The sequence below is a fragment of the Oncorhynchus kisutch genome, unplaced genomic scaffold (genome assembly GCF_002021735.2).
Source record: "Oncorhynchus kisutch isolate 150728-3 unplaced genomic scaffold, Okis_V2 scaffold2214, whole genome shotgun sequence".
Lineage (NCBI taxonomy): Eukaryota > Metazoa > Chordata > Actinopteri > Salmoniformes > Salmonidae > Oncorhynchus > Oncorhynchus kisutch.
In genome coordinates this window covers 15,391-33,983 of record NW_022264159.1, presented here as the reverse complement: position 1 = coordinate 33,983, position 18,593 = coordinate 15,391, and positions in this window count along the sequence as shown.

Genomic DNA, 18,593 nt, shown 5'->3' with positions numbered 1-18,593 from the left:
TGGTTTTTTCTCTAGGTCTTAGGGTACAAGCACGATAGAAACCATGGGCAATGTTCGCACGTTTTAGTTCCGATGCAACCAGCACCTCCAGAAACTCCAAGAATCGTTATCGGACTGAAGCGTTAAAAAAGATAATCGGGGAAAACAGTCCTAATGGATCTATCGCAAGGTGAGTTCTTGGAAATAAATCTTTATTAGATTTGATTGTTGTGGGGAATTGTTTGAAAAGCGTGGGATGTTATAGAAATATTAAACATCATTAGGATCATATGCTTACCGTATAAACAAGGCAATATTAGCTTAAAGTGATTATAGCTTTAATATTGTCGAATGTTTATAGATTCTGAAGCATTCACGCAGATACTCCGAGGTATAACTGAGCTCGAATCATCCCATGGGGCTCCGAAACAAACGCCTGCCCTGAATTGTCAACGTAAGTAAGCTCCAAGAATTCCATACATAAAAATATTTATACCTTAAAAACAAAAAGTGTGGGCATCTTATATTAAAAGTTATTTTATATGTTTACAGAGGACCTAAAGCCTAGAAGGTTAAACGATGCCCTATGGAGCCTGAACGGTTTCTGCGAAGCATATGACTACGAGACAATTCTGCCCTACTCCCAGGATGTATTTACCCAAAAGCAGCGAACAGAGACTTTAAACGGCAGGTCAACTCCCCTTGGCCAGGACAACGTTGTCCCCCATATTTCTAAACACCAAAGGATAATTAGTGCTCAGATCCACAGTTCCGCTTCACCCGAACAATTCTACTTGGCCGATATTCACGAGACGTCGTTCCAAGGACTAGGTATGAATCAATTATATATTATTATTTATATATATTATTATTTTAATATTTATATATTTTTTTTATGCCGGAATATGTTAAAACAAGGCCTAATGCTGTTTTTTTTTGTTTTTTTCAGGCTCCCCATCTACCGGACCTGCAGATGCTGTAATACAGGTTGAACAAAGACATCAGCCCATGGTTTCAGAGCTTCTTCAGAACAGCCCTCGTCAAAAAAGCCGAGGTATTTAATTAATGTATTGTTAATATATAGGCTTATATCTGAAATGTATTTGGCATTTTTAACATATTTTAGGGTTAATAACCTATTTGTGTATGTATTATTTTTATTTCAGACTCCTCACCGGCTTATGAACACAACGCACAAACATCGGAGGATGCCCAGACAAGCATCCCCGAGGAGGCTCCAAAGACACCAGCGAAACCTGATGATGTCAAAGATTTAAATGACATTTCTGAGGTAGACGATTTGATGTTCTGTGAAGCTGCCAACCTTCTTGAATCGGCCAATTCTGTGGGGGAAACAGCAGATTCTGAAATAGACAAAGAACGTTTTTTCAAAGCGTTTACCCTGGGTTTAAAATCACGAAAGGCTCTACTCCAGAGGCGCATGTGTATTCTACTCGAGCATCAATACAATCAGGATGTGTCATTCTGGCGTAGCGAGCTACCCCGTATGTTAAAAAACATTAGGGCTAAAACAAGCAAATACCGCCGTTAAAAAACACACATGTAAACACACACACACACACACACACACACATCCTTAATTAGACAGATGGCGCCCCCTATAGACCAAAGTGAGACAATTGAAACACTCTTAGCCAGGATCCCTACAGAGCTCCAAGATATAGTTAACCATATGAATGATTCGGGGGTAATTGACATAATGACAATAGATGAAAATCTATTATCCCAGATTCCCTCCGAACTCATAGACATTATTACACGTATGAATGAGTCAGGGCCTTCCGAGGAAAACATGTTAACACAGATTCCCGAAACCATCATATCTCTAATTACCCAGCTTAACGCGAGCCCTAGGTTTAATTCGGCCCCACAGACACCTCTAAGACAGCCTTTAACAACATTGTCCGAAGAGTCTGAAAGTCAATATGATGTTTTTGAACAGTTGGACAAATGTCTAGCAAATCTGGAGGGGGGCGGTCTTGAGATCAGTGTACAGAACGAGAGCGCTAGGTTTAATTCGGCACCCCAGACACCTATAAATCAGCCTTTAACACCAATGTCCGAAGAGTCTGAAACCCAATACGATGTTTTTGAACAGTTGGACAATTGCCTAGTAAATCTGGAGGGGGGAGGTCTTGATCGAAGTGTACATGTTTTGCGTCGAAATAAATTCAACAATATTGAGGTTCGCCAGTTTTTCAATTTCGCATGGGGGGTCAGATTCGGGAATATGCTGTGTTTTACGTAATGCTTATGGACACTTTGAATGAACTGTTAGCGAGGATTAGAGATTATAGCGAACCTAGGGATCTCTTACAGTTGGAAATTTGTGGAGACAGTCTACAGAGCAAGGTATCGCTTATTTTACAGAATGGTGAAGCAGAGCTTGAACAATTTGTTAAACTGCTAGAACGCCTTGTACAGTCAAATTTAAACGTGCTAGCAGATAGGACCCTCGAACTTGTAGTACAATTAGTACGCCAACCACAAGGGGGCGGGGGTCAGAGACGAAAGCTCGAGAGTTTAATGCAGTCCGAAATCATAAGCAATAAAAGGGCCTATCTCATAAACGTTCACAATCCAGGTAATAAGCTATGTTTTGCCATAGGTTTGGCCCACTTACTCAGCCCCGGATGTACGGATCAAGCCGCGTTACATAAAGCTCTCGAGCTACAAACTGCGGTGGGTCTCGGTATACAGGATGCTGTGGCTTTCTCAGACATAGTCAAATTTGAAAACTTTCTGAACATCAAGATTGTGGTTTTGTACCACAGTAGGGCTAATGACGCTCTCCTCAAGTTCCAAAATATACCCGAACCACATCCTAAGACTATGTACTTTTATGTGCAAAATGAGCATTACTATGCCGTAACTAACATCACAGCCTTTTTAGGCGCGCCATATGTCTGTCCAGCCTGTCATACCGGCTACACACGCATGGGGGGGCACTCGTGCCGTTACAACTGTTCAGTATGTCTGGATAAACATTGCCCTATGCAGCCGCTAAACTTGACCCCCTGTGCGGATTGTCACCGCACATGTCGTTCGGCCTACTGTTACGAAAAACACAAAACTGAAACATGGCATCCCAAGGCATGTAAATCTGTAAGCAGTTGTGACATTAACAAGAAATGTCCAAAATGTCATTGCAATTACAACCTTAAAATAGATAGCCCTAAACCTCATGTTTGTGGAATTATACACTGCCCAATCTGTAAAGGTCCTTTGAAAAGCAGAGACGCGGAAGCAGTTCAAGAAGTAACACATGAGTGTTACATTCAGCCCTTGGCTGAAGATGAACATACAGAGAAATATGTGTTTTATGATTTTGAGACAACTCAGCAATCAGGGGTTCATTTGCCTATTTTTGTGTCAACCATGACTTTCAAGGGTGAAAAATGGTCGGCCGAGGGACCCGATTGTGCCCGACTCTTTCTAAAACATTTTAGAAAAGCCCAGTACAGAAACTTCACGTTTATAGCTCACAATGCTAGGGCCTATGACTCCTATCTGCTTCTGAACCCTTTGATACAGCAAGGCGTGGCACCCAGTGTCATAGCTCAAGGGAGTAAAATATTATGCTTTGTTGACCCCGCCTTCAAACAGAGATACATTGACAGCTTAAGCTTCTTACCCATGAGATTGGCTCAAATGCCAGAGGCCTTGGGTTTTGAAAACTCTGTCAAAGGCTATTTCCCTCATTTCTTCACATCTGAGGAGAATCTACATTATATAGGATCTTATCCAGCCCCCGAAATGTACGGGTGTGATCAAATGTCTCCCAAAGAGCGTGAGAGATTCATGACATGGTACGAGACCGTAAGACATGGCACTTTTGATTTCCATAAAGAGATGGAATCATACTGTGACAATGACGTTGTTATACTTCGTGAAGGATGCCTCAGATTCAGAGAAGAGGTAATCAAAGATGCGGGCATTGACCCCTGGAGCTGTACAACTATTGCATCAGCGTGCATGAAAACCTATCGTACACACTATCTAACTCCTGAATCTATAGCTATCCCATCGCCAGACAACTACCGACGCCAATTCAAGGCCTACTCTAGTGGTTCCATTCAATGGTTGGAGTACTTGGCCCAGGATAAAGATATTTTTATCCAACATGCTTTGAATCGGGGGGAGAAGGCTTTTGGGCCTTACCATGTAGATGGATACACACAGATTGACGGGGTTGAGACAGTGTATGAGTACAACGGTTGTTTCTTCCACGGTTGTAAATTATGCTTTGTCCCCCACACCTTGTGTGTCCTAACCCAAAAGACTTTTGGGGAAATGTACCAAGAGTTTCAAGACAAACTGAATTCTTTAAAGGCTACTTACGGGTTAAAAGTTGTGGTTTTGTGGGAGCACGAATGGACAGCCCTCAAAAAGGCAGATCCTAGTGTTAAGGCCTTCCTTACCCATTATGACCCTCCAGAGCCCCTGGAACCGCGACAGGCCTTGTTTGGAGGCCGGACCAATGCTTTGACATTGCGTTATGTAGCTCAACCCGACGAGACAATAGGCTATGTAGATTTTACATCCCTATATCCTCATGTAATGAGTTCCTCATTCTATCCTATAGGGCATCCTGAAATTATTCACAGCGACTTTGACGAACCCCAAAATTATTTTGGTTTAATCAAAGCGACTGTCTACCCTCCTAGGGGGCTGTTTATACCTGTGTTGCCTTACAAGGGTCCTAAAGGAAAACTTTTCTTTCCCCTTTGTCGCACATGCTGTGAAAACCACAACCAGGAAAACCCCTGTGATCACACAGATCAAGAAAGAGCCCTGACCGGTGTATGGGTCACTGTAGAATTCTCTAAGGCTTTAGAGAAGGGGTATCGTGTGGCCAAAATCTTTGAAGTGTGGAACTTTTCCAGGAAATCAGACACACTTTTTAAAGAGTACATCAAAACCTTCTTGAGATGCAAGCAGATGGCTTCAGGCTATCCTGCATCGGTCACAGATCAAGAAAGTAAAGACCAGTACATTCAAGACTACCATGACAGAGAAGGCATACTTCTTGACCCTGACAGAATAGAGGTCAACAAAACCAAAAGAAATGTGTCGAAATTGTACTTGAACTCCCTTTGGGGGAAATTAGCGCAGAGATGCAATATGCTAACAACTTCGATCATTAAAGACCCCGAAGAATTTTTGGAATTTGTTTTTTCGGACCAATACGAAATTTCACATTTTTCCTTCTTGAGTCAAGACATTGCCTTGGTGCAATGGAGGCGCCACCAAAAGTGGGTTCTACCCCCGGGTAATGTAAATGTGTTTCTTGCAGCATTTACCACAGCCTATGGCCGCCTTGAACTGTACACCCTCATGGAACAGCTTCAGAGGCGGGTTCTTTACCACGACACAGACTCTGTGGTCTATGTAAGCAAACCGGGGGATTGGACCCCCCCACTTAGCAACTATCTTGGGGGTTTAACGAGTGAACTCGAAGAGGGTGACCATATTACAGAATGGTCCTCATGTGGTCCAAAAAGCTATGCTTTTAGGACTAAAGCCAATCACGTGGTGTTGAAAGCCAAAGGCGTGACTCAAAACTATGAAAATGCACCGCGTGTAAACTTGGAATCAATCACGCGCTTGGTCGAGGGGTTCGTAAAGGACAAGAATAGTGACTTGGAGATTTTGAGCTCCTACAACAAAATAGTGAGGGATAAAAAGGGGTTCCATCTAAGAAACGCACCACTCACTAAAAGATTCAGGGTAGTCTATGACAAGAGACAGCTATTGCCTGACGGTACCACATTGCCCTTTGGCTACTGACTTATGCTACAAGCCCCAGTGTGTCTTAAAGCTTAAGATATTATGACTGCTGTCGAGGGTTTTGACCCCCGGCTACAATTGCCTTTTTCAGCATTAATTGCCGGCCCTTCAAACAGTGGCAAAACTTTTTTTGTAAAAAGTATTTTAGAGAATTCTGAACATGTGTTATCTCAAAAGCCTGACAATATTGTATGGTGTTATTCATGTTACCAACCTCTGTATGATGAATTATTGAAGACAATAAAAATCAAGTTTGTTGAAGGAATACCCGATTCTCTGTCTGATGATGAACTTCTCCCCCCACATGTAAATAATCTGCTGGTTTTGGACGATATGCTATTTGCTGGTAGCGAACACCCTGAAATTGCACGAGCTTTTACCCAATATACTCATCATAGAAACCTGTCCGTGCTTTACTTGGTCCAGAATGTGTTTCACCAAGGTAAAAATAGTCGGACCATTAGCTTGAATGCCAACTACATGGTATTGTTTAAAAATCCTAGAGACAAACTGCAAATTAGCACTCTAGCTCAGCAGATGTACCCTGGACGGAAATCATACTTTATGGAGAGCTATGAGGACGCTACCAAAGAGCCATTTTCTTATTTAATCGTGGATTTAAAAGCAAATACTCCAGAACACCTTAGGCTACGTACAGGGCTGTTTCCGGGGGAGAGGCCTGCTGCATACCTTCCTAAAAAGTAAACGCTATGTCTCTGCGTTTAAAAAGAAACCTCCCCCTCTTGAGAAGGCTAGTAGGTTCTACAGCTAAAGAACGGAAGGCCATCTTGGGTCGCTGTTCTTCAGATCTCATATTAGCCCTATGTGAGATTGCTTTGAATCTTCTCAAAGGACGCATTCCACTCACCCTGAACCAATTGAAAAAATTAAGGAGACAAAAGACAGCGATCAAACTCTTTGCCAATAAAAGGGCCAGTCTTCAAAAGAAAAGACATAGTATACAACAGTCTGGGGGTTTTCTTCTACCTTTACTCAGTATAGCCGTGCCCTTCATCACCAGCCTTATTGCGGCCAGACGTGGTGGTTGAACACGTGGGTGTGATGGCCACTAAAATGTACTTGGTGCCTCAACAAGAGTTGGATAGACTTAAAAAACAAATGCAGGGTCCTGAAGATATCAGACAAACAGCGGAAAATGATTTGGATACGGCCATGAAGGATGTTTTGAACCGAAAAGGATTGAACCCCTATGATAAGATTCAAAAATACACAAACCTAATGCAAAGGTATTTGACTCGGGTAAAGCAAGGGGAGAGAGAGACTAACCATTTAACCCTTTCCCTACCGGACCCTTTAACAGATGTCGAACCTAACGATAGCCAGGCCCCTGTAAGGCCTGTATCGTCGATCTTACCTAGTGGCGATAATATGTCGGGTGAAGCTCAAATGCCATTTGAAGATAAAGTTATGCATGACCTACTGACACATGTGCCTTTACGTAACAGGAAGAATGTTAAATACATTATGAACAAGATAAAAGACTCAAAGGGGATAGCTGCTTGGAACGACTCTGGAGAGTTTATCCTTCAGGGCTCTGTGGTTAGGGGGTCCCATATGCAGGACTTGCTTAAAAGTACCACGGCTGCCCACAAGGTTGCTGATGACCGAAGGCCTCCCGGCTGGCGTCAGTTTCTTAAGGCCCTGGCAATCCTCAACATCCCCCTCTCCGGTGTACCCAACCATAAGCTTCGTCAACAGATTCAAGCTTTAAAACAAAAGCCTTCAACGAGATACAGCACCCCTAAAGATGCCCCAACGACACCGGCCCCATATGAAAGCGATGATGCTAACTCATTTACTCCCATGAACGTCTCAGGACCTTTTCCTAAACCCGATCTCTCGGCGTGGTTAGACTTTTGAAAATGACTTTTGAATGACTATGATTAAATTCAATAAATTTTTTATTTGAAAAATAAGCAAGTTAACATTTGTGGCATTCTTGAAACATATGACGTGAGCATACGCCTTGATTACGCGTTCTTAAAGGACACACATTTGAACACTTTTGATATTTTCTAACAAAACAAGATACAAGGTTATCATTACTTCTTAAATCATCCTTATAAAGAGACATAACATCTTCAAAAGAAACTCCCCGGGCTCTTTGGCACAGGTAAAATACACAGTGGTGACCGCATGTAGTGGAAAGGTTATCTTGCACTTGTTTGATGTTGTAGTAGATCTTTGTACCGTTTAGGGTCAAAAAATCTTTAATAGATTTAGGGAAATGTGAAAAACCGGGGGGAAAGCCATAGGAATCAAAAAAAGTTGAGATTTTTCGTCCACCTTCCTGTTCTAATGTCATAGCTAGCCAATGTTCACCAGGCATGTGTTTAGGATGGGTATTGACAATAAACATTGCAGGCCTCTCAGACCATATCTCCATAGGTAATTCATCACAAGCCAACACTCCACAAAATTGTTTTCCAATCAAGCGGCTCATGAGCCCGTCCAACTCTTGGGTATTCATGTCTTTGTTCAAAGGTCCTTAATAATAATCCACTAAGACCTGTCTTCGGGCATTCACTTCCAAGATTGAATCAGAGCATGCGTAAACAATCATGCTAACTGTACAGGCTAAAGGTGTACGGAAACGCATTTCCAGCCTGAGGTTACCTTGGGACACCACAGACAGATTTCCTGAGGTGTCATCATCAGGTGATAAATTGAAAGCATACAATGTGTAACCCTCTGCAAAATCATTTCTGTCAATAGGTAAAGAGAGATCTTTTAGATGTCGCCCTGTAGCCAGGAATAGATTGTAAAATTCTCGCACAGATATGTTGTTATTAAATTGTGGTTGGAAAGCCTTCGCCGGAACCTGACGTCCGTCCTGACAGAGCGCTACATACTCTGCATTGAAGTGCTGAAAATTAAAGGTTTTTTTATCTAAACTGCCCGTATTAGAGGCGTGATCAACCAGACCTATAACCACATATCTAGGTAAAGGGCCTAGAAATAGGTTTTCTTGACTGCAGATTCTACTGCCCACAGGTATGCTAAAGGTTTTCATGGTAATTCTTTGGAGAGGGTAAAGGGCATTTCCTTTCATCAAAGCATGTGAGTGACCCAGGCGCACGGCCGGAGATACAGATACTTTTTTAATAAAAAGGGTTGCCCCCAACACTTTCAAACTAAAATCCCCGTCTTGGGGAGACATCAGGCAAAAATCATCCTTGGCCCTGGTTAATTTTAATCTTAAATCAACCGAATTTAAGAGTAACCGTTCTTGAAAGAAAATGTCAGAGTGTATAGGGCCTAGCAAATGAAACTCTCGAGATTCGGCGCAGTAGCGAGCTCGTGCCGCTAGTCCTTTGTTTGCACCGGTGGAAGGGTCTGTCGATTCCATAGAGGCTCCTGCAGTATCCTTGCTAAACAGCCCGGCGCTAAATTGGGTTTTGAGAGTGTCTTCGGAGTAGTTTAGTAAACACTCCATGATGGCTCTATAAGGGTATGTAGCGCTGCTTTGACTGATTAGGCGTTCACCCAAAGTCACATCAACTTGGGAGAAAATGGTGGCCAAGGGGTAATTAATGAGACTCACTTTGGCATCGTCTGCAATATTAGACCCATCTCTTTTGGTCACTTTTAGACGTAAATGCACCAAGGTGTTGTTGAGGTCCAGATAGTTGTCACCATGGCCTGGTATGAAAAATTCGATAGGCCCGTTATCGGTAATAGCAGAGAGAGGGGCTATCTCCACATAACTGGATCTATCTATTGAATGCTGCGTTAACGGTGCCGTGAAAAGATCAAGTTCTGTCTTTATAGCTTCAGAGGACATTCGATGTAAAAGAGCCATGTCACTTATTCTTTTAGAAAATACTTCCTAGTATTCTTTTAGCCTGTTTTGGTACAGACCTCCTCACTTTACCCCGTCTTTGACTTACTGAGGTTCTTTTAACAGTTAACCGCCGCTTTTTAGGTGCAGGTCTACGCCTTAAACCAGGAGGTCTCTTTTTTGGCCTTCGAGACAATATCATAAGCCCCGAGCCTTCTTGATGCTCCACCTCTGGTGACGCCCTTCGGGTCATAGCATTGGCTACAACCTCACTTACTATATTTTTAGCCGCTGATTTTAAATGTGGTTTGGCTATGCTGAAGCCTCTCTTCATAAACGGTAAAACCATCCTGAAGAGGTTACGGAATATACCTCCTATCCCCGAACCATACATTGTCGGCGCTCCATGATATCCTGGTAGTCCATTACCCACTTGATCCACATAGTATGAAACATAACGGTTAGGGTCGAGCTGATGGTGCTCCATAACCCTTTTATTTGTATTATGTTTATAAATATAATCCAGCTATTATATATGTAGAGAGGTTTTGGTGGGTCTAAAGTGGAGTTTTACAATCGTTTTACCATAAGTAAATTCAATGTTTTCGTTCTGATCCGTTTTAAGCTCAACCAGAATGTTTTCAATATAGTTCTTGCTGACATGTACGTAGTGCGGCTTGTCATAATTGACAGTGACGATGTCCCCATCCTTGCCGTCTATATGAACTGTTCGCAGGAGGGGCACACAGCTGTCTCCGACCCTTTGATAGGTTATGATGTCGGTATAGACAAATATGTTGTAAAAGCCTGCATGTATATCCGCAGGGAATGGGAATAATTTATCGTTCACATACGTCCATTTATTGGGACCCATCCCCAACATGTAGGATAAATTACCGCTGGTCTTTATACCTCCGTTAGCAGGCCCTGAGATTTGTATCCTTTTATGGATTGGATTGTAGAATAGGAATATTTCCATCTTGTTCAGGGTTAGGTGTTCATTCAACTCTGAGACGATCCTGTCGACGGTTCTATAGAAACCTTTTTTAAGCTTAATAAGTTTCGCAGGTTCCGAGAACCTTTTGCAATAAAAATCACGGTCCTTAGCTTTGATATTATACCAACTATGGGGGTATGTAATCTCGCTGAGACCTACTTCCCAAGCCTCTGATAACTCTATAGGCTTTGGAAAATTGGTTGTATACTTCGAACTCTGATTATTACGATATATCTGTGCCGACGCATTACTGGGGAGAGTCAGGTAGAAGCCGCTGTGTTCCATGATGCCCAACTGTGTACACGCGAATGATGCGCTAGTTATCATGACTAGGGGTTTAAATTAACCCCCGTTGCCTCCACCACATCCTGCTCCAATACCCAACTGTTGAACTTTTGAGGCCAGTTTTTCCAGCGGACCAGCAACCATTTTTTACCCTTTTCTCTCTTCTGATCTAGAATCTCCTCCACGTGAAAGACTTTGTCTTTACCCAACTGGACCTTCTGTAATTCCTTCTCATAAAAAGATCCCTCTATAAGATCCCCGTCATAATCTTTTAATTTGTAGACCGGCGGAATGCGTGGCAGACATTCGGTAACGGTAAACAACTCCGAGCTAAAGCCTTGTTCGTATTTTTTGTCGAAAACACCCCTCAACTTTGATATACGCACCAAGTCACCCACTAGGAATTTAAAAGTCATTTTTTTCTTACGGCGAAGTGGGAACAAACCATACATATTTTTAAAGACTTGAAAAGAGTTTTCCGAAGAGACCTCCGAGGGCTTCATACGTATAGTCTTATGGTAGCTGTGGTTGTAACCGTTTACTAAATCCTGAACTATGTCTGTATATCGGTTGGTGTTGTGAGCTGTAAAATAGCGCCACATCCGCTCTTTCAAAGTCCTATTAAAGCGTTCCACAACCGAAGCTTTCAAATCAGAGCCTGTAGCAAAATGTACTATATTATACTTATTCATTAGCTTCTGAAATGTTTGATTAAAAAATTCTTTTCCGCCATCCGTCTGCACTTTCTTGGGGGCGCCTCCTGCCTTCAAGATCGATTCAAAGGCCCTGGTCACCTCTGCCCCGCTCTTATTTTTTAACACCCTTACATAGGCTAATTTAGAGAAAATATCTATAACCGTTAGCATGTAGCGATTTCCATCATTTTTATCGGCAAGGGACTGCATGTCACATAGATCCGCCTGAAATTGGGATAATGGATGCGTAGAAAAAACTCTATTTCTTGGAAAATGTTTTCTTACAGGTTTATGTAGAGTGTAGGCATCTTGCTCTGATAACCATTCATTCACTTTAGCATCGCTTAACAGACTCCCTGTTTCTTCGACTATAGCTCTCTGTAAACGCTCTTTACCCCCATAAGACCCGGGGTTAGAGGGATTATAATATATGTTTTTCAACAGCTGCTCAGCCATCCTTCTTGCCTCTCTGAGGTACAATAACTGTAATGAGCCACTTTCATATAACGACAACATTTCAGTTTGTGAATTTTTATTTTAAGAATGCAACAATTATTACGTATACAGACAATTCAGGATTTGTTGCAAGATACAAGTCCCCGTTTTCTCAACAATCACAGCATGCAACACCCTGTATATATTGTTTAGATTTACAGGTTTGTTTCGCTGAATTTTTAAAACACACACGTCTGATATATAAGTATATAAACAACAAATATGATACACATTCACATTAAAGGGTGGTTCAAACAAATAATGTAAAATCTTAGCCAAAGTTATTTCTAGTTCTTCAGAATCCTCAACAAGCCTTGACACCATATGTGACCATTGTAAACTCTCGCCCGTATGTCGGACATGTTTCATGATTTGCTCCATTTTTAACACACGCTCTACAATAACCCCTGTATTGGGGGTTGTGTAGAACTTTACATTGTTCACTTTATTTTCAATAATCTGATGCATAACATTTGTAAGGTCTCTCAAAAGAAAAAATGTATTTATTCGCTCAAACATCGTAGACACATAGTTACCCATAGCTCTAAATAAACAAAATGTCACTCGGTCTCTTGGGATTTATTGAGCCAGAAAAGCATCACATCAGCCATCACAGCTTCCCTGTATTTGTTGTCGTCCACCAGGGTGTGTCGGATTTCTTTGAGTTTCTCATGGATGAAGAGGGCCTCCTTCAGTTCATGTAGGAAGGCTTCGGTTACCCCGTAAACTCTAGGGATAGACGGCGCAATACCCATAGACTCCAGGGCGATGACCAGCGCTGGTATAAAACGGCAGGACCACAGTCTTTTCACCAGCTCCTCAAAATGATTGAAAAAGTAGTATCTAGGAGGGTCGTAGAGGCAAGGATGACGACGCTGGCTGGGATGATTGATCTCACAGCCGATGCATTTTTCTCGTATATATTCGCCAATCACCACGTTTAAAAGTGTAGCTACAGAGGCCTTGATTGTATCCACAAAAACAGTACTGGCCACCCCATCAAACACATCCTCAGGCTGGGTAAATGTCGGGGGTGTCACGGGTCTTGCCAGGGGTGCGTAGAGTGTAGGGCTTCGTGGCATAGAGTCTTTAGTGTCGGGCCCCCATGACGTAGTGGCTTCCTCGTAGATGGTCTGGAGATCCATGGTGTATGCTGAAATGAAGAACTGTCTGCTTTTTTTCTTTTTATTGTAGAACAAGGCCCTTGGGTATCTGGGGGGGCGGGGTTAAAGCATCCGCTTACTTAGTTTTCTTCTGACGCTGTATCTTCTTGAGGCTCTTTTGCATCGTAATCTTTACGATTCGTATATATTATGCACTTCTTTAAATGAACAAGGCTCTGACGCTGTTGGCTCTGTACAAAGAGAGCATCCAACGGTTGCAACATTTTCAATTCCAGTACATCCCAACTGTTAAAAGGAATAAGCAGACGCAGTCGGGTATCCCCAGTCAGGCCACCACCCCTAAGTTTGTGGTTTCGGATTGCCTCGGTGCCGATATAGAACTCCACGCTGCCGCACGGTCGGCCATTCTTTCTTTGTATTTTCACCCTGTGAAATATTTGTCCTGAGGAGTCCGGGGTACCTTCCCAACGGGTCTCGTGGCCCGTGAACACACTATACCCCTTGGTGATAAGGCTCAGTTCAGGACACACAACCTTGCGAAAAACCGACCAGTCTTCAACACCATATTCCAAGCCTACAGTCTGGTCTGTATATTCTTCTCCTTCATCTACCGTATAGAGGGTCACTCTACAGGCCAGGTAATCAAACCGATACCCCCACTGCTGGCCATTAGACATCAACACTTGATCTGTCAGAGCATTTGTTGGCGGTATTTGGGTTCTATACACATTTAAAAAACGTTTTTTTGGCGCATCATATATTGCTGGTTGATACTTTGCCCTTGCTCTATGGGCAACCCGAAGGCCTGTTTCAGTTGTTACAGTCATCACTGCTTTGGTACCGATCCCAAATTCCATGGTTATTCTTAAGATCTTGTGCACTCTTAAACAGGTATTGTTCAGCGGCTTTATAAGGGGCCTTAACCAACCCAAACCGTGAGAAACAGTAACAGGTTGACCTGACACATGGTCACTTACTCAACCCAGGGCATGCACCCTTCTACATGACATAGGGTCATAAATCATTACATAGGGTCATAAATCAGGCTTGGGTCATCAATCATTAACGGCCTGTCAAAGGGACCCTTACTCACCCCATAGCCCCCACCTAACCAGGCTTGTCTATCAGGCTTGGGTCATCAATCATTAACGGCCTGTCAAATGGACCCTTACTCACCCCATAGCCCCCACCTAACCAGGCTTGCCTGACCAGAAGACATGCACACGTCATCACTACATAGGGTTCACATAGAGTTCACATAGGGTCATCAATCAAAATTTTGACCCGTGACATCTACTTTATTCTCTCTGGTGTAGTTTCCATCTGTGCTGTTAATCAGGGTCGCCAACTGTACAAAAGTGTATGCAACTTTGGGTTCTCATCTCTTTTGTTCCTCAGTCTGTGACATGAAGCCCTGGTTCTTTGGGAACAAAACATTAGTGGCGGTTATTGTTTGAGATCATTTGAGAATTTTGATTGAACATTTATTGGTTTATTAGCTTTGGTGTTGTGAGAATTTCTCATCAAAATAAATGGGGTCCACAGAAATTTGGTCCAAAAATGGTGTCCCCGCTAAAGAAGTTAATACCACTGGGCTAGTAGGAGTTACCACCCTATTTCTAGTACCGCTCATTTCAAATCAGTCAAGGGAAGTGGCAAGGAGAGAATTAGAACAAGGTCCCTACATCTCTAAAGGGATTCTACCCCCTTCTGTCGTATCATGTCGAAGGTTGTGGCTTGGACTTCCTCTTTCTGGGCAGCAGAGGAGGGGAGAGGGTCGTAGACAGAGGTTCCTCTTTGACCGGTGGGGCTGAGGAGGAGGAGGGGGGTGGTAACCCCAAATCAGGCTCCAGCTTGACCCTGGAGTGGTGAGCGAGGGGACCCAACTTTAGGCTTCTTGGCTGGGGAGGCTTGATGGGTGGCGGGGCAGCTGTGCTGTGAGGATTGACAGGTAGACACACCTGTTGACCAAACCCCACCAGCAACCAGTTGATCTCACTCCATAGATCCCTGTGTCTGGGAAGAGAGGAAGATCATCAATCGCCGTCTTCATCAAAATCATGTCGGACAGAAGGCAAAATGTTTCTTTCCTGCTGTAAGGGATCTGATTGGTCAGTGACCGGTGTCGTGTCTTTGTCATAAAATTGAAGACTTAGTTTTTTATCAAAGATTCTCCGTAATTAGTATTAAGCGACTAAACTGATTAATCATGAAACTAACTAGGCAGTCGGGGGAACCAAGGAAAATATTCAGATTACAAAGTTATAATTTCCTAAACTTTTGGGATATTTTATATCTGATCAATTAGTCTTCGAATGAATGAATTATTTACCTCACGTTAGTCTCATTCCAAATGTCGTAAATTGTTGGTTATCTGCACGAACCCAGTCTTCACTATGTTATCCATACATCGATTTGTCTTAAATTTATTAATTTAGTTTGTTTATGCATTTCTGTGAATTCTACAAAATGGTTTGTATGTCACCACAGAGTTGATAATTATAATAATCGAAATACTAATCCTTTGCACATGAATGCTCACTCATTCGATATCATTGAACGCGAAGGGGACAATTACAATCTATATATATTTACGCTCAGTGTGTCGTCTTGATAGCTGTTGAAAAGTTTGTTTCTTTTGTAGAATTGTCGGTCGTGATTAGAGGGGATAGTTCAGAGCGACATTCATTCATGTTGTAGAATGGATGTTTCGGCGGTTGTCGTTCTTTGCGTTCAATGATACCAAATTCCTAGCTGCAGACTAGTAATTAATATCAAAGACTTGTTCTTATTCTGTCGGTATCGATAGTCTAAGAGTTTAACCACGTGGTATGGTTAAAAGATTCAGCAATGGTCTGCAACCTTTGTCCTCTCGTAATGGAGAAAAACATGGTCTATTGAGGAATTCTCAAGATTGGGGTTTTATTCGGAATTGCAGAAAAGGGCCTGACCCGAACTGGGCTCATGGGCGGTCCTCTGATTTAGTTCAACTCAAAAGGGAATTGGGAGTTTCCTTCATTAAAAAGTCCAAAATCATATTACACAATTTTACAAACAGTATCATCCTCACTCATTCATCTTATACAACAATTAGATGTAAACCTCATATCTGAGGCTATTACATAAACAGCGTTATGGTAATGTGGCCGCACCGTCTCCCATGAGCTTCACCGAAATGTAACAAACGGACCAGTTCGACGCTGGATTCTTCACCGATCTTTTATACTTTCTCCGGAACATAAATGTTGTTCGGACCTCAAGTTCTGTGAGGTGGAAGAAATTCCTTTGTTCTCTATGAAACTTCCCTCTGTCTCTATACTGTGTGGCCATGAGGCAGGGTCTTCTCTAGGAATTTACGACCTCGCTGACCACAGTAGCCTGGTTGAAGGAGCAGAGAGGGGGATGGTGCTCTCTGTACCCAAAGAGGGCAACGTCATTACACTGGTTAACGAGTGACCTGATGGGTCAGAGGAAGTGGTGGTGTCACCTTGGTAACCAGTCTTCCAGGGCCTTGCGTGTCTCTCCGGTTGGAGATACGGTGTGTGTGTGTGTGTGTGTGTATACACACAGCCACACACACAATAAAAACAAAAAGTAGAATGAAAGTATCCCGTGACAAGACGCCCACTATATAATCCAATAGAACTACCCCTCTGCACCTGATCAGACCACATCACAACATGCAGACTAGAATATGTGATTTGTAGTCCTAAATGAGCCATACCTACCTATGCCAGAGACCTGGTGCCAGGGGAGCCATCTTGGGCCCTACTCCAGGTAGTCGTACCAGGTCCTCCACTGTGTTAGGGATGTGATAATGGGATTTATTTGATCATGTCAATGATTAGAATATTCCACCCTGAAACCATATGATTGTATGAAATTGATTAGAATCATGAGATTATTCTAATGGTGTGTGTGTGGTACCACTAAGTGAGTACTGATGGTGATGGTGGCCACACAAAATATTGACACTTTGGGCCCACTCACTTTTGTTGTCACTGTTTAGACATTAATGGCTGTGTGTTGAGTTATTTTGAGGGGACAGCAAATGTACACTGTTATACAAGCTGTACACTCACTCCTTTACATTGTAGCAAAGTGTCATTTCTTCAGTGTTGTCACATGAAAAGATATACTCAAATATTTACAAAAATGTGAGGGGTGTACTCACTTTTGTGATATACTGTATACATCCGTGTGTGTAGGTTATGTCTATTATAGTATCTTACAAACAGTGTTGGGATAATCAGAATTGGTTGGTAACATAGGTAAGATGTTTTATATTCATCATATGTTTGTAAGTTACTTCTCATCAAGAATGTTATTTTAGTATAATACTGTGGCAGGGTTGCAGTATCTGTTCTACGTCAAGACTAAGTTGCATGGGCCGCAGAGAGGGGAGAGGTCAAGGTGTCATCATGTGTAAACATATCTTTTGCTCCACTGTGTCTGTGTGCCAGTCACTCCCTACTTTTCCCATTGGGGAGTGTCTGGAATCATTCTATGCTCCCCGTAAGCTTGTCCAAGATTGGTTGTATTTAGAATTGGTTGTATCTAAATGACAATTTGATATATGCCTGTTGATATGGAGGATTGGTTTATGGTTCTAGGGTTTGAGTAAGGACACAAAGCTGAACGATTTATTATGTCTATGCTGTCTGACTATGTGTGTTCTTTGCTATTAAAGGATCTCAGTTGCAATGTGTAAGGGGGCTCTCAGAGAATTCATTGATAAGACACTGAATTGATCTGAGAGTCACAGGGTTGTGATAGAGCTCATATAATTAAAGATGGACTTAGTTATCAAACTCTGACTTGTGTGTGTGGTTTGCGCTCATGATTTGGTAAATAGAGGAACATTTCCACGACAACAGACTGAGCAAGATTCGGTGCCGACCTTGGCCGGGGCCACTGAGGGTACTTCCCAGGGTCTCCCTATCTTGAGGGAGGATGGGGAGTAAGTCACGGATTCCCCTAAACTTTGTCGGCTGGGTAGGAGAACATTGTGTGCTAATGTTAGTGTGAATGTGTGTGAGTGAGAAGCCAGTATAAAATGTATTGTTTTGTACAACAGACCGGCGCTCTCGTCAATAAACTTTCTGACTATCGTAGCTGGGCCTCCGTCTGATTCATTTCAACCAGTTTCTTACAAATTCTGGGCTTCAGGCTGAGGACTTCATTGAATTGGGTTTATGAACATAGAGAACATAATTCTCGTGACAGGATGTTCCCTCTAAACTCCCTCTGGAGCATCACTGACGTCTGCTTCAGGTACTTCACCTTGGTCTGGAGGGGGGGTAGGAAAGAAGACAGTAACGACTACCTCATCATCATCATGTGCAGTAACGACTACCTCATCTCTGTACAACACACATGGAATTATCTGTAAGGTCCCTCAGTCG